This window comes from Oryzias latipes, chromosome 2 (genome assembly GCF_002234675.1).
Source record: "Oryzias latipes chromosome 2, ASM223467v1".
In the NCBI taxonomy this organism is placed as follows: Eukaryota; Metazoa; Chordata; class Actinopteri; order Beloniformes; family Adrianichthyidae; genus Oryzias; species Oryzias latipes.
Window position 1 is genome coordinate 16,190,987 of NC_019860.2, and position 13,775 is coordinate 16,204,761.

Genomic DNA, 13,775 nt, shown 5'->3' on the forward strand with positions numbered 1-13,775 from the left:
CTAGAGATGTCGCCAGCAACACACAAAAAAACCATCCTCTTGAAAACATGAAACAGTGGTCTCCAACTCCCAAGCTGCAGGCCGGTAACAGTCCATGGGACATTTGCTACGAGGCTGCATATAAAAAAACATTTTTGTTTTTCAGTTTTATTTAGCATCCCATTCTAAAAGGAAGTTTTATTTCGGAAAACGACTGGATTCTCCCCCACCACATCAGATTCAGTCTGGACGCATGTCAAGTCGCTCTGTGATGTGACAAAAATCCATCAGCAGTTATTTAATTTTTTTTTTAAGTTGTTATTTCGACTGCTAAATAGAAACTCCCAAGTTAGCAAACATGATTTGAAAAGTTTTTTTATTGCTGAAAGCAGCTGCTGAGGAAGCAGAAGAGCCTTTTGATTGGACTGGATTTGGATTTGATGGCTTTAGGGGGGTGTGAACGTCAAATTATTCAGCAGTTTCCTGAATATTATCCATTATTTGCTTTTCAGACAGCAAATAGATAGCTGATGTGACGTTCAAACCGCCCTCGGCAACAAGTGTCCAAGCGGGCCACTTCTGATAAAAAGTCTATGTAATTGTGGGCAAACGCCGATTTCAGGTTTCCACATTCAAAACTCATGTTGGTGTTTTTAAAACAGTTTTTAGGCTCTAAGCACAAAGCGTGCGGTCATTGAGAACTCGTTCAAAGTTAAACCAGGTCTAACTTTGACCAATCAGATTTGAACTCAGATTTGGTAGTGACAATTGGATGACGTCCCTTTTTTAATTCACGCAAGTACCAATAGTTTGAAAATTGATCTTGGAAAGAGAAATTAATAATTGCAGTTTGTTCGTGGCCGGAATAATATGACAGAGTCCTTCGTATATCGGAATAGAGCTTTGAAAGAAAAAGCCTGGAGCAAGATTTGTACCACTTCAACATTTTGCACCAAGTCTTTTCCAACTGTGGGTAATGGACATGTGTTAATAAACATTACAAAAAGCAAAACAAGAAGAAGCCCCTCCCTGCATGATAAACCGGGTTAAATGGGAATAGAATACACGTCACGGCCTGGTGTGTCTGTAGCTTCCGGGTTGATAGAATCAATACCCTAGTGCAGTCCTTCTCAAATAGTGGAGCAAAATCTTATTTATAGTTACCGTGGCAAATGGGGTGGGGTGGGGGGGCATTTTCTTTTTCCTAGAGGGAGCTTAGCAAAAACAACTGATAGGCACCGCCCTAGAGGTAATAAACCACAAGTTTCATTCATAGTTACACTGTATCCCTACACAGCTTATTGCTTTAACAAAATAAAAAAACAAAGCATTGTAAAGCTAGATTTGTCCTCTTTTTTTTAATATTTATACAGCCCTTGCAAACCCTTTCTTGTCAGTAACGAACGCCACCGATCACCCAGAGGATCAGTCAAAGGCAGGACAGCTTTTCACAGATAAGCAGGCCTCTTTTATCTCGGCTTCTCTTGCTGTCAGCCGCACTTCTATCGTGTAATTAAATCTAACTGCACACTCGCTGCAGTACAGCTTGATGGGTCCTGCTAATTGGTTCCACATTAGAAGCCATAATTACTAGCCGGCTGGTGGAAAATGTGTTTTACATCTTCACCGTTGCTAATTTAAAAAAATATATTTTTTTAAAAGAGAAAGCGCTCTACATCCTCACCTCCACGCTTCCATGTGTTCAGTCAGGTCTACCGTGCTACTTTCATTGAAATAAATCCGATTGGCAGCTGTCATTGCAGAGCGTGTCAAGTGTTTTTGGTGGAGAATGAGCTCTAACACGGTTGCTGTCATGTCCTGCTTCTACCTGTAGAGACAAACTTGCTGAGCAACCTCTTCCCATCAAGATCATCGCGTAAAGACTCTCCTGTTGAGAGATAAGGTGAATGGCATCGCCCACATCCCTGCCATGTTATCTGCAGAAGAAGGTGATAGGATGCACTTGCTCTAAAGACTCCCTCTGCAAAAATAAAAAAAAACCTTCACTTCTGGAGACTTTACTACAGTTAAGTCTAATCTCCTCCTGGACCAAATGAAACTGCAGAGACTCTGATCTGCTTACACTTTGAAAGAGGAAAAGCACTTACAAAGTCTTGACGGGCTTTAATTTCAAGTTTTAAGTAAACTGCACGGGGAAAGCTAAACGGCTCTCCCGAGCTTTCATGCATCAGCCGCATCAGAAACACTTAGGAGTTAAATCAGGGCCGTGGAGGCAGGTTTTTACCGAGTCATGAATATGCAGAAGCTTTGCAGGAAGGACGTTGAAGTATCATGGGAAACAGGAATCGGACTGTTTCTTTGCGTGGGTAAGAAGTTTGAATCACAAATTGAAGAAGATCCTTTTTTGCCACATTCAATTAGTTTCAATCATAAGGGGAAAAACTGTTCCCGTTTTAAGTAAGGGGCCAATACTCGAACCTTACGAGTACATGTGACTGATGTGTGTCATTGATGTGTGCAGGAACTGGACAAACTCTGGCAAATGTTCAAGATTCTGGTTTAAATATTGGTATTTGAGTTCCCAAAATCCCTTCTTTTTCTTGTTCAAATCAAAGCAAACAAGCAAAGATAACCTCGAAGTGCTTTACCGAAACATTTTCCAATTTAATAGCCAAAAGACCAAACAAAAGAAAATACAGACAATGCCCCCTCCACGCACACACTCTCGCACCACATAATGAATCAAAAAATGATTCACTAAGATGCAAATTAGAAATTGTTTTTGATGCATTGTAAAAAGCAGGGGTGTTCATACAATTTTCAAAGAAGATTTTAAGATCTGCTCAGTTCTGGTGAAAAAGTTTGAGGGCACCGTTTGGCCTGAAATTCTATGAACTATTTTAATTATATGAAAATAAATTTAAATATATAATAAACATTATTATCCAATGGCAATACTTTTCATATTTTCACATAGACAATGATTAAGTTTTAACCAAAATGACTTTTAATTTGTCACGTTTTTGCACCATTCTTTCCCAGTAAGCTTGTCGTACTCAGCATTTCTTGTCTCGTTGTCCTTCTTGATATTGAACTCCTTGAAAGGAGCCGCTGTTGTTGTTGTTTTTTGGCATATCCCCTAAGGGGTCCCCACAGAGAATCAGCTTTAGCTAATTCACACCTTTTGGGTTTTGGCAGGGATTTGTACGCTGGATGCCCTTCTTTACACAACCCTGTATTTTATCCAGGCTGGGGACGCCACAGGGCAACCTAGAGTTGGACCTCCTTGTGGTTACATAGTTGGGCAGAAGTGCAAAATCTCTTGCCCATGGACCCTCCCTGGATGAGGCTCATTTGCGCCCCCTGGGAATAGAACCCTTGTTTCCCATGCACCAGTCCTACACAGCCAACTGAGCCATCCAGCTGCAAAAAATGTCAGCTTGTCCTGAAAGCAATGGCCCTCACTGTCAACTTTTCTTTTATATTTACTGTTGACATTTCAGAAATGAGCTAGAAAGTGGGACTCACAACGGTGTTGCTACAAGTTTACATTGACTTAAAACAGAAGTTCACCAACCACAATACAATCAAAAAATCGTACAAATATTTTTTTTTAAATGCTGGTGGCCTCATGTGATTGATTTGATGATAGGAGCCTGCAGGCCGGTGAAAACTGGAACGCAGGCCACATTTTGCCCATGGGCCGGACTTTGGACATGCCTCATCTCAAGGCATATGACTTTCCTAACAGCCAGGCTGCACGCAAGGGACACCAAAGGATCTGTCGTTCAAACAGTACTAACAGGCTTCCCCATTTGCAGACAACCCATATCCACCTGTAAGGGCAGTTATGACCAAGACTTTACTTCAACCAATCATGAATTAGACATTTTTTAACCCTTTACTTTTTCCATTGGGTTAAACATGTGCAATCTCTGTCAGTCAGGAAATCCAGTCAGATTCCTCACTTTTGATTGCATTGCCTCCAGTTGCATAATGTGTGCAGGGACTCATTTCCATAACACACTGTCAATTTATATACAACTAAGTCAACATTGTAAATGCAGCATTACCTCATGTTGCATGGCCATTGTTCAGTATTGCATATCCAGCAGGGATTTTTGAGGACCTGCTCTGAAAGTGAAGAGCTGCACCACCCATCTTTGTTAATGTGCTCTTGCAGATGTGGAGTATCTGTCACATATTGCCGATGCGGCTGTCATCTGAAAGCCGGGCCGCGGCAGTTATTATCTAAACTCTGGGTTATTAAGCCGCACATTTTCTCATTCAATCGTAAAATGTCAGAATATTGAATAATACCAATCATTTTGGTCCGTAGTAATGCATTTAGAGATGATCAGTCAAGCCTGGCAAATCGTAACATAATGCATTCAAATTCTCTTAATTGCATTGACAGATCGGACAATATTGCTCTTTATTTTTGGTTGAAATTGTACCAGCTGTAATTTAAATGAATGAGTAACAGCTGCTTTAAACCCTCATAAACTGGTGAACCATAAAAACATCGTTGGTTTAATTTTGCTGATGACTTTGTCCTGTCTGGCTCTGCACATCTTTGTTTTTGCACTAAAAGTACCTTGCCATTGCCTCTTTGTGATCAATAGACTCTCCCCTCCCACTTGAATCCAAATAATCCTGACCTTCACCTTCCACAACCGGAGCTCTTCTCAGCCCTTCACTCTGTGTCTTTTGTCTGCTGGAAGAGCGACGCACACAAACTGCAGTGCTGGCAAGCCAAGGTTTGTTTTTTATTACCCAGTCATAAACTGTCACATTCTAGTTTTAAAAGCTTGTGGAAGTTTTAAGGTTGATTAACGTATTACCAAAGAATCAAAGCAGAACGTGATGAAGACAAATCTTTTTGTGACTTTGGCTACATCTGCCTCTGGAACATAGAAAAAGGCTCAGCCAGCATTAGTCAATAAAAGTGATGGGGTGGGACTTAATATTTACCAAACCGTTGATGTGTTGCGGTTAAATTTACACCATGATCTTTTCCTCTCTGATCAAAGAAAAACTTCAAGTTTTATAATTGTCACCAAGCTTTTGTAAACCTGTCTAGGACAAGATCGTGTCTGCATCAAGAGACTAAAGCTTTATTTTATAAAACCTTGTACTATCCAGTTCTTTGAAAACATGATAGGCCTCAATCCATTCAAAGATCAAGTGTTGCTGCAAGAGAACCAAGTAACAAAACGAGACAAACAGTTGGTAGAGCTTGTCGAAGAGGATGTAATGTATTTTGTGTTATACATTTGATTTTAATGTTTTCTGACATCAAGAATTGTTTTGTTTTTTTTGTCCAACAATGAAGACATAAAAACTATTGCCATTTTTATACAAACCTCTCCTTTTGACTTTAATCAAAGGGTTATACCACACTGAATTGACGCACCCTTTGGCATTTCGATCCTATAAGAATCCATCATAGGAAACAATTACAGCCATGTTTGATCAAAAGTGGCGGACGGCGGTATTGAACTTTGTGAGCCATGCAGACATCTTAAAGGCCACTGTCTATTCCAACCATTCAATCATCAGAGGGTTTGCTGAACGATAGACTATACTAAAGCTAACCATAACCCAAGTTAGATTTTAATTAAAACACACTGTGCATAATGAGTCGACTGCACTGTTTAAACTACTTTTAGCTAAGGTGACAATTGTAGGTCACTCAATATGTTCTGCTGACCATTGCAGTGCTCAAATCCATTTAACAAAGTACTTCCTGAATGTAGCATCTGCCTCCAAGAAGGCTTAGAAAACCATAGAGCAGGCACTGATGTATAAAACATGTGACCTGCTGAGCTTTGAGTCTTTAAATACCAGTATGATAGCATTCAGGAGCATCTGTGTGGTATAAACCCAATTTATGAAGACCCAAAGCTACAACTGCCACATCCTAAATGTGTCAGTGGTAGCTTTTATGAAGACATATACCAGTAGAAACAAGAGCATGGTCAATCAACAAATTCACACTACCCTCGGCAACACGTATTCAAGTGACCATTTCCATTGAAAAGTCTATGTAGAGCTATTTGGGCTGCCGCATTCACAAATAGCTACGCAATTTTCTGCGATAGTTTTTGGGCTCTGCGGACAGAACACTTGTCCATTGAGCACCCGTTATAAGTTTAACCAGCTAATCTTTGAACAACTAGGGACTGATTTGGTAGTGATGGATCTGTAGCATCCGTTTTGATTCACTCAATCCAACTGTTGGTAAATTGATCATGGAGAAGAAATTAATAATTGCAGGTTTCTCCCGTCTGGAATTATATGACGCCAAGTTTTTTTATATATTGGGATAGAGCTGTGAAAGAAAATGCCTGGAGCAAGATTCAAGAGATTTGCACTGCCTCGATATTTCACACCAAGCCTTCTTCAGCTTTAGGTGCACTAGTAAATGCCAGGGAAAAAAAGGAAGAAGCCCCTCCCTGCTTGTCCAGTATGAACACCGTGGGCTAAACGTTCATTCTTGAGCACGTGTCACATCTCCACTGTGTCTGTAGCTTAAGTCGTTGGTTTTTAAAAGCTTTCTGAGAAAATGAACACTCGTCGTAAAACTTCTGAAAGGATGAATAGGTTTTGTGAAAATACCACCTGAACTCTGGTGCAATCTAAGCTAACTAATATGAGGAATAAAGAGCACTTGCAAGTGAATCCTGGTATGTTTCATTACAGTGTGGGTGCAATATCTTTGCCAAAATCTTTAACCAAACGGACCTGATTGGAAATGCTGTTTGTGGTTTTGAAACCTGTTTTACGTTCCTCTTTTTAATGCTACTCACTAAAATTCGAATGAGATCTAAAGAGAGATGCTCAAAGGTAGAACAACTAATTAAGCAAGGCGTGGTTGTTTGGACCTCTGCCACCCTGTGACCCCAGCCCAGATAAGTATAGAAAAATGGTGTTCAAACACTGAACCTGTGTTCTTAAGCTCGTAGCCCCACAGAACGGTGCTACAAAGTGGGGCCAATCTTCTGTTTGTGGTCATTTTCATGGTGGAAGCACCCAAATGGTCATGCCATGGAAATTCCTTCTGAAGTGTAATATTTCCATATTTAAAAGTTACTCCTTTTTTTTATCAAAGACCTAGTACCAATAAAATTATGGAACTTGGAGCAAAGATTGTCGAGCAGCATGCAGTTCTAGATGAAAAGAAAGGAATTGGTCTGAAATTTTGATGGGGGGGGCGTTTCTTTTTGGTCACTATTTGCTGAATCTGCACTTCCATAGTTAAACAAGCTGCTGTTCTCAATAAGCAGAAAAGATTAACTTAAGGTGTTTTTAATTATCGAATGAGAGATGGTAAATACAGATATTTTACTTAATTAAAATGAATGTATTTTTAGCCTGGGGTGTTTTTTGTGTGTGCTGCAGTATAAATGTATTCACCCTCATTGTGCTCCCCCCAGCTTTATGAAACCTTACAGCTAGACAAGGAGTTATTGGATTAGGAGATATTGAACGCACCTGTTTCTCAGACACTTCAAACCTTTAATAGAATTAGCTTTATGGTTTCACTCGCAGTCATTTTTCCATGTTCTGATGCCCATACGAAAGATGTTTCCTCGGTTCTGTTGCCGACAATTAAAAATCTTCCTTCCGTCGGATCATCCACTTCTCTGTACGCCCTCGCCTTGCAGTAGATGAATGCTGATATTATCTTATTTTGTGACGCGCAGAAGATGGATAACCACTCTGCTCCATCCTCTCAAATGTATCATCTCATACAGCAGATGTACGGTTCATAAACCTTTTTTTTTCCAGACACTAAAACAACAGGGGGCTGAGATGAGATGCAGCATGTTGACTTTGAGCAGCAGATTCCCAACTCCCGGCTATTAAAGCCGCCACGTGCCACGCGCCTTCTTCTCGAGCATTGCAGCATAACTCGTTAAGGAAGTACAGCAAAGTTCTTGCAGCCGTGTTTCACCAGCATAGATCCCTCTTTATAAGAAGGGTCTATTTGACTTTAATAATTTGACATTTCTAAATATTGGATTACTTTTTGTGATGACTATGAATCCAACGAACACCTATGATGTTGTTAGAGCTGGTAACGGCTTCAACCTTTGTTCTGTAGACATTTGGTAAATGGTTCTTCATATTTTCTGAGTGATAATCAGTAGCAAATAGGTCAGCGATAACTGGAACATAAGTTGCAGGATGAACCTAAAGAACCAGCAATGTGCGGCCTCGGTCTAAAGCTACATTCACACCGGCCTCTGCAACACGTTTTCAAACATGTAAACATGTGTAAATGAGCATTTCAGGTTTCCTCCTTCAAAATTGGGTGTTCAAATATAGCTACGCAAGTTTTTACAACCTTTTTTGGGCTCTATGTTCAAAGTGCATGGCCATTGATAGTTAAACCAGGTCGAACTTTGACCAATCAAACACTCGGATTTGGTAGGGAGGTCAGTTTTAATTTAAGGAAGTTCTAACTATTTAAAGGTTGATCATGGAGAAGAAAGTAATAATTGAAGACTAATCTAGGACACCTTATGTGTCTAATAGCATTTTTTTTTTTCAAATACATTTCCAACAGCCCATAGGACAGGGGTCTTCAACTAAAAGTTTATAGAGGTCCAGGGGGTTGGGGACCCAGGATTCAATGGGACTAGGCAGCATGTTGAAAAAACAATGAGTTGAGGACACCAAAAACGTCAAAGTGATGTGGAGGGGACACCCAAAATATGTCCATGTATGACGAGTTGGGAGTGAAAATATGTTGATTGCAGGACAGCGCCTGAACACCAGTCTAAATTGTTTTTGTCTCTTTTCCCTCAGCCCAGTAGCAGTTTCTAGTTTCACCGGACACAAGCACACACCCAGGCAAAAATATCATTCACATTTCATATTTTGTTTCATTCTTAGGGTACACACTTGGTTTTAAACAGAACCTTACTCACCATCTAAGTTTTCCTCCACAAACAGCCAAACCAGAGCAATGACAACAAGAGCTCACCAACATAAGGGGAAGAAAAAGAGGCTCTGAGATGTAGTAATTAGCAATAGAAGCCATATAATGGTAAAATGGCATGTGGTGCACCTTCATATAGCCACAGGGACACCTAACCTTTTCCTGTGAGTCTTGATTAACGGATACTGCTGTGGTCTGTGGTGTCCTGTGGTTCTCTGCGCTCAAGGGGGTTTCTTCCATATTTAAGTAAAAGTAGCTGTTTTACTGTACCAGTCAGAAACCTACGACTTGTCAAAATCAACCACAGAAACTCTCAGTCCCAGTTATTGGACAGACCATTGTAAGTTTTGACAGAACTCGTGGTTTGCCTTGATCTGGGCTACCCAGCACTGCTCTTCAAGATCTACTACTACTACTTCTGCTTTCCTACACAAGGATTGTTGAATCATTCACACTTGGAATTGTCTGATCCAACCAATCCGAAGTGAGTAGGAGGGGCATAAACTGGGTAGTAGATGTTGAGGGATAGGAATGTCTCTTATATAATTTATTTTGTGAGATTAGGTTTGCAGAACTTGTCGTGAACAGGTTCTGTGGCTGAAACCCTAATCCTTAGCCCTCCACCACCGTGCCTGACAGTTTGGAAGCCTTTATAAGTAGGGTTTTTTTTTATACTGGACTCTGCATCAAATTGAATACATACATGATTAAAATGAAACTTTGAAATAATGTTTAAGACATTGCATTTAAACCTGTTTTTTTTTTTTTTTTTTTTTTTTTGTTCTCATCAAACTGTTGGAGCAACTTTTTGAGTTATCTTTACCCTGTCAGTTAAAATTAGAGACCTGGACCCATTTCTCCATTTGATGAAGAGTTTGGAATCAGTGAAAGCATGGATTTCTTTCTTTTCAACCTTTGTACTCCCTGCCAGGAATTAATCTATTAATTTGTACCTTTAATTAAAAATAAATTACAATGAGTCTTGTCGCAAATAGCAATTAGCTGAATGAAGCCAGTGATAAGATGATCTGTAAACTTGTAGTATTGACTGTGGGGGTTTTAATTAGTGATTTAATGAAAGCTGCAATGCAGTCTGGGTTATTGACTGGAAATGAAGTCCTGTGGCATTAAGTGTAAGTCTCTTATGTCTCTGTGTTAGGAGTGCAAGGCAAAGGGAAACCGTTCTCAGTGGGACCATGCTGATGTATGTATTGGTCACTTTTGTTACTACTTGCGCTCTTTGTTGGCTACACACTGGAACACTTTATTACTGGACAACATCTTGCATCACTCAGCAGTATGACCAGCTGTGACCCAGTTTAGCAGACATGGAAGGATTCTGCCTCTACGGCACAATGAGGATCGTGCCATTATATAGTGTCTGCAAATCGCAAATTATATTTACATTTTAACCTTTTCTAAAGGTTTAAATGTGGACTTCTTGTTCATGTTCACATTTTTGTAAAATTGCACTTCTTCTAGGAGTCATGTCTAAACTTTCGGCGGGGCCAAGTCTGGACCTGTGGCGGGGCCTAGATCTTGAAGCTACTGTTGTGTGGCACGGCAAATTAACTTCACTGACATGCTAACCAGACTAAACAGTCGGTTTCCTGTATGACTAGAAAAATCAATGTCGCTGCAGATATTTTTATTTACATCATCGATGCAGAATCTACCATCATCTATCCATTTTGTTACTGAAACAGTGTTCGAAAACCTTTTGCCCTTCCGGGAGAAACATCCCGGTCTGACGTCAGCAAATCGACCTGTTCCCAATTAAGTTTACAGAAGTCTACCTGCTTGCTAAATTTTACAGATCTTTAAAAAGTTGTTGAACTTTAAAACGTAAGAAAAGAATAACTTGAAAATGTAATGGGATTTGAGTATTTAGCCTGCCTGGAAACAGCTGATAGATTATGTAAGTTTTTGTGTGGTTTGAATGAAGCAAATAAAAAAGAAATTCTTGTAAGTTTTTATGGTTTTATCCCCAAAAAGACAGCACTATGTGAGAAGTTATTCACCTACATGACAAGTGATTTGTTTCTGGCAAAAACAAAAAAGTTAATAATCCAGTGTGCACATTTATACAAAATAATTGAAAACAAGATGAAATTTAGCCCAAATGTTATTGAGCATTTTGCAAAAATGAATCAATACAAAATCAATTTGTCCAGTCAGGTTTCTTTATCAAAAACATATTTTGCCACCCGTATTTTTCCTCTTTGAAAAAAAGCAAAGTTGGTAAAGGTCCTGCATCTAGTTAAGGTCAAACCTGCAGAGTTTTTTGTAAAACCAACAGAATCTGGGGTCTGTAGGCTTCCAAAGGACTGCAAACATATTATGGTTTTGGTCAATATTTTTGCAATCCAAAGAGTTATCACAGCATTCATTTAGTCTCACTACTTGGATTACATTTTTTTCTTGGGGGATAGGAGGGAAAAATCTCTTCCTAAGCCTCTGGGACAAAAAGCTCATGTTGCTTCTGTCCCGTGAATGGCGCCCATCAATTGGATGTTTTGGAAAACGAGCGAACTCGGGTTACGTGAGCAAGCAGCTAAATGGTGCTGCCTTGATGGAGGCCATTCTGTAGAGAAGAGGTTTGGCAGGAAGATGAAAGGAAGGTGTTGTGGAAATAAAAGCACAATAATTTGGCTTGAAATGAGCAGAATTCTAAAGGATTCTGCCTCACCTTCGGCTTTTTGTCTTCATAGAAGAAAAAAGTGGCCAGCTTTTAGCGTTTCTGCTGTTTTCATGTCACATTTTACTTGTGCTTTTATTTGCATTTCAAAGAATTGGTCATTGACTCTTTTTTTCCATCAAATTGGGATATATCAATTTCTTAAGACACATCAGTCACTCATACCAGTAGTCTTGAGTAGAGTATTGGAGATATATAAACTGGTTGTATGAGCAATAACCTGAACATAAAAAAAACAGTAGAGCCCCGGTTATAAAAGTACACAAAGTAAAGATTAACTACTTGCTTTTGTAATTAAGAGAACTAGAAACCATATAAGTTAATTATAGCTTTCTCAGTTCATACATAAATGTGCTTTGCATCTATAATTATGCAAATTAAGTTTCTGTTAAAGAAAATAATTTGCTTCATTTTTAGTATCCAGTTTGAACATTTCCTTTATCTAAAACAAGACAAAACTGAGCTCTGGAAAAAATAAAGGCCACACACAGATATAATGTCAAAATTCTTATGACACGGTGTTACCAGGTAAAGGCAGACTTTAGCTCTATGGCGGTCAGTGCTAAACAGAGTTTTTTTCTCTATGTTAAAAGCCCACAACCTGTTTTTGCATGACTTTAAAATACAAATTAAAAAAGTTTGTTCTTGAGGATTTCTTTTTCTGTACTTGTGCAAAGGTTGTTTATAAAATCTGGTCACATACATAAAAGTTTGATTCTAAAAATGTATTTTCATAAACCTTGGCCAGTTTGAGCGTGGTAACAAGTGGACATTTACACTTACACCAGATGATCTGTACCTAAAAGTGCTACAGGCATGGTTGTTTTAGCCCGACTCCTCCCTGGCCAGTTTTCCCATTGCTTAAAATGTTGGGAAAACCCAGCCTCTAGGGGTCAAACATGCAGAACCCTTCAAGATCGGAGGTTTAGCTTCACAGTTGACATTCTTTTGAACATCCCAACTCTTCAACCATTTATGCAGTTGACGTCCAGCAAATTCTATAGCGGAGAAATTTGCCTTTACAGTATCGAAGTGCATACGCCTTCGACTTAAATCAACTGATTCTGTAAGAACCGGCTGATTTACGTTGATCCTGTAAATAGTTGAAAATTTTTTATTTTGGTGTCGCCGCCAACATCTCTGGTGTTATAGGGTTGGGTGTAGTTCAGATACCCTACTGTGATTAAACGTTAACACAACTAATAAGCCCCTTGTGGTTCCTGGATGAACTGCAATTGGCTGTTTTTCAAAGAACTTCAACACCAGTTGGTCATTTAGTCAAAAGGCAGGTACTGCAATGTGCAGAGGTAGAGCGGTATGACTCTGATCTGAAGACCGCAGGTTCAGTTCCCACCTTGCCCACCCATGCGTCAAAGTGTTCTTGGGCATCCCATAATACTACCTTTGTTACATGCTGGCATCTGTGTTTGGCAGCGAAGCCACCATTGCGTGTGAATGGGACTGTGACTGTAAAGGTCCTTAAGGAAGGCAGTAAATGCACTTTAGAAGAACAACCCATGTGGCATTTACAAGCAGTCAGGAAGTACCACTATAGAGGATGTGTAAGGGTTGAAAACATTCAAAATAAGACTTTAAACACAGACAAGAATCCACAAATCACTCACTTTTACCTTTTTTTTATATTAATATTGTATTTATGTTCATATTATACAGAGCAAACTTGGATATTGATAAAGATAGAGTTGCAGGTTGTAAATGTTTTTTTTTTTTGTTTTTTTTCATGAAATATCAGTCACTCGTCACGCCAGCATCTTCTTGCACATGATTGCATCACTGCTTCCACCTGCTGTTCTAAGTAAACTTTTTAGATGTCTTTTGAATGAAAAAAATATATTTTAAAAGGCAGGGAAGCCTCCTTTTTTCCATTTAAGGTTGACCATTAATTTTTTACTCTCCAGGATGTCCAAAATTGTTACTGAGCTCTGGGTGAACCCAATGACGTTTTCCAGAAAGAAAGGAACTGATTCGTCCATCAACGAGTTACCCGATGAAGCCAAGTGTCAGAAGATTTTCATATCAACCCCCGCTTCTCAATAAGAATTTATTTGTTTAAAGGCAGAAAAAAAAACATGGGTGGGGTGGCAGGCAGCACAGATCGATCATCTCGGAGCAAAGTCAGCGGGCTGGCTGTAATCACACAGATGGATCTGCTGCCTTACAGCTGTC

The 13,775-nt window shown here is 39.5% G+C and overlaps 1 protein-coding gene across 4 annotated transcripts in view; it reads left to right on the forward strand.

Annotated features, from left to right (window-relative positions):
* The window catches only part of LOC101163306 (beta-1,3-galactosyltransferase 1-like), a 148,540-nt gene that overhangs the window by 112,253 nt on the left and 22,512 nt on the right, over positions 1-13,775 (forward strand). Inside the window, exon 4 of one of the 4 annotated variants that reach the window (XM_023965358.1) lies at positions 4,566-4,700. The exons of the other annotated variants lie outside the window; for them this stretch is intronic. The gene's annotated coding sequence lies outside the window, so the exon portion shown is untranslated. The remainder of the gene's footprint in view (positions 1-4,565; positions 4,701-13,775) is intronic. 4 annotated transcript variants of the gene reach the window in all.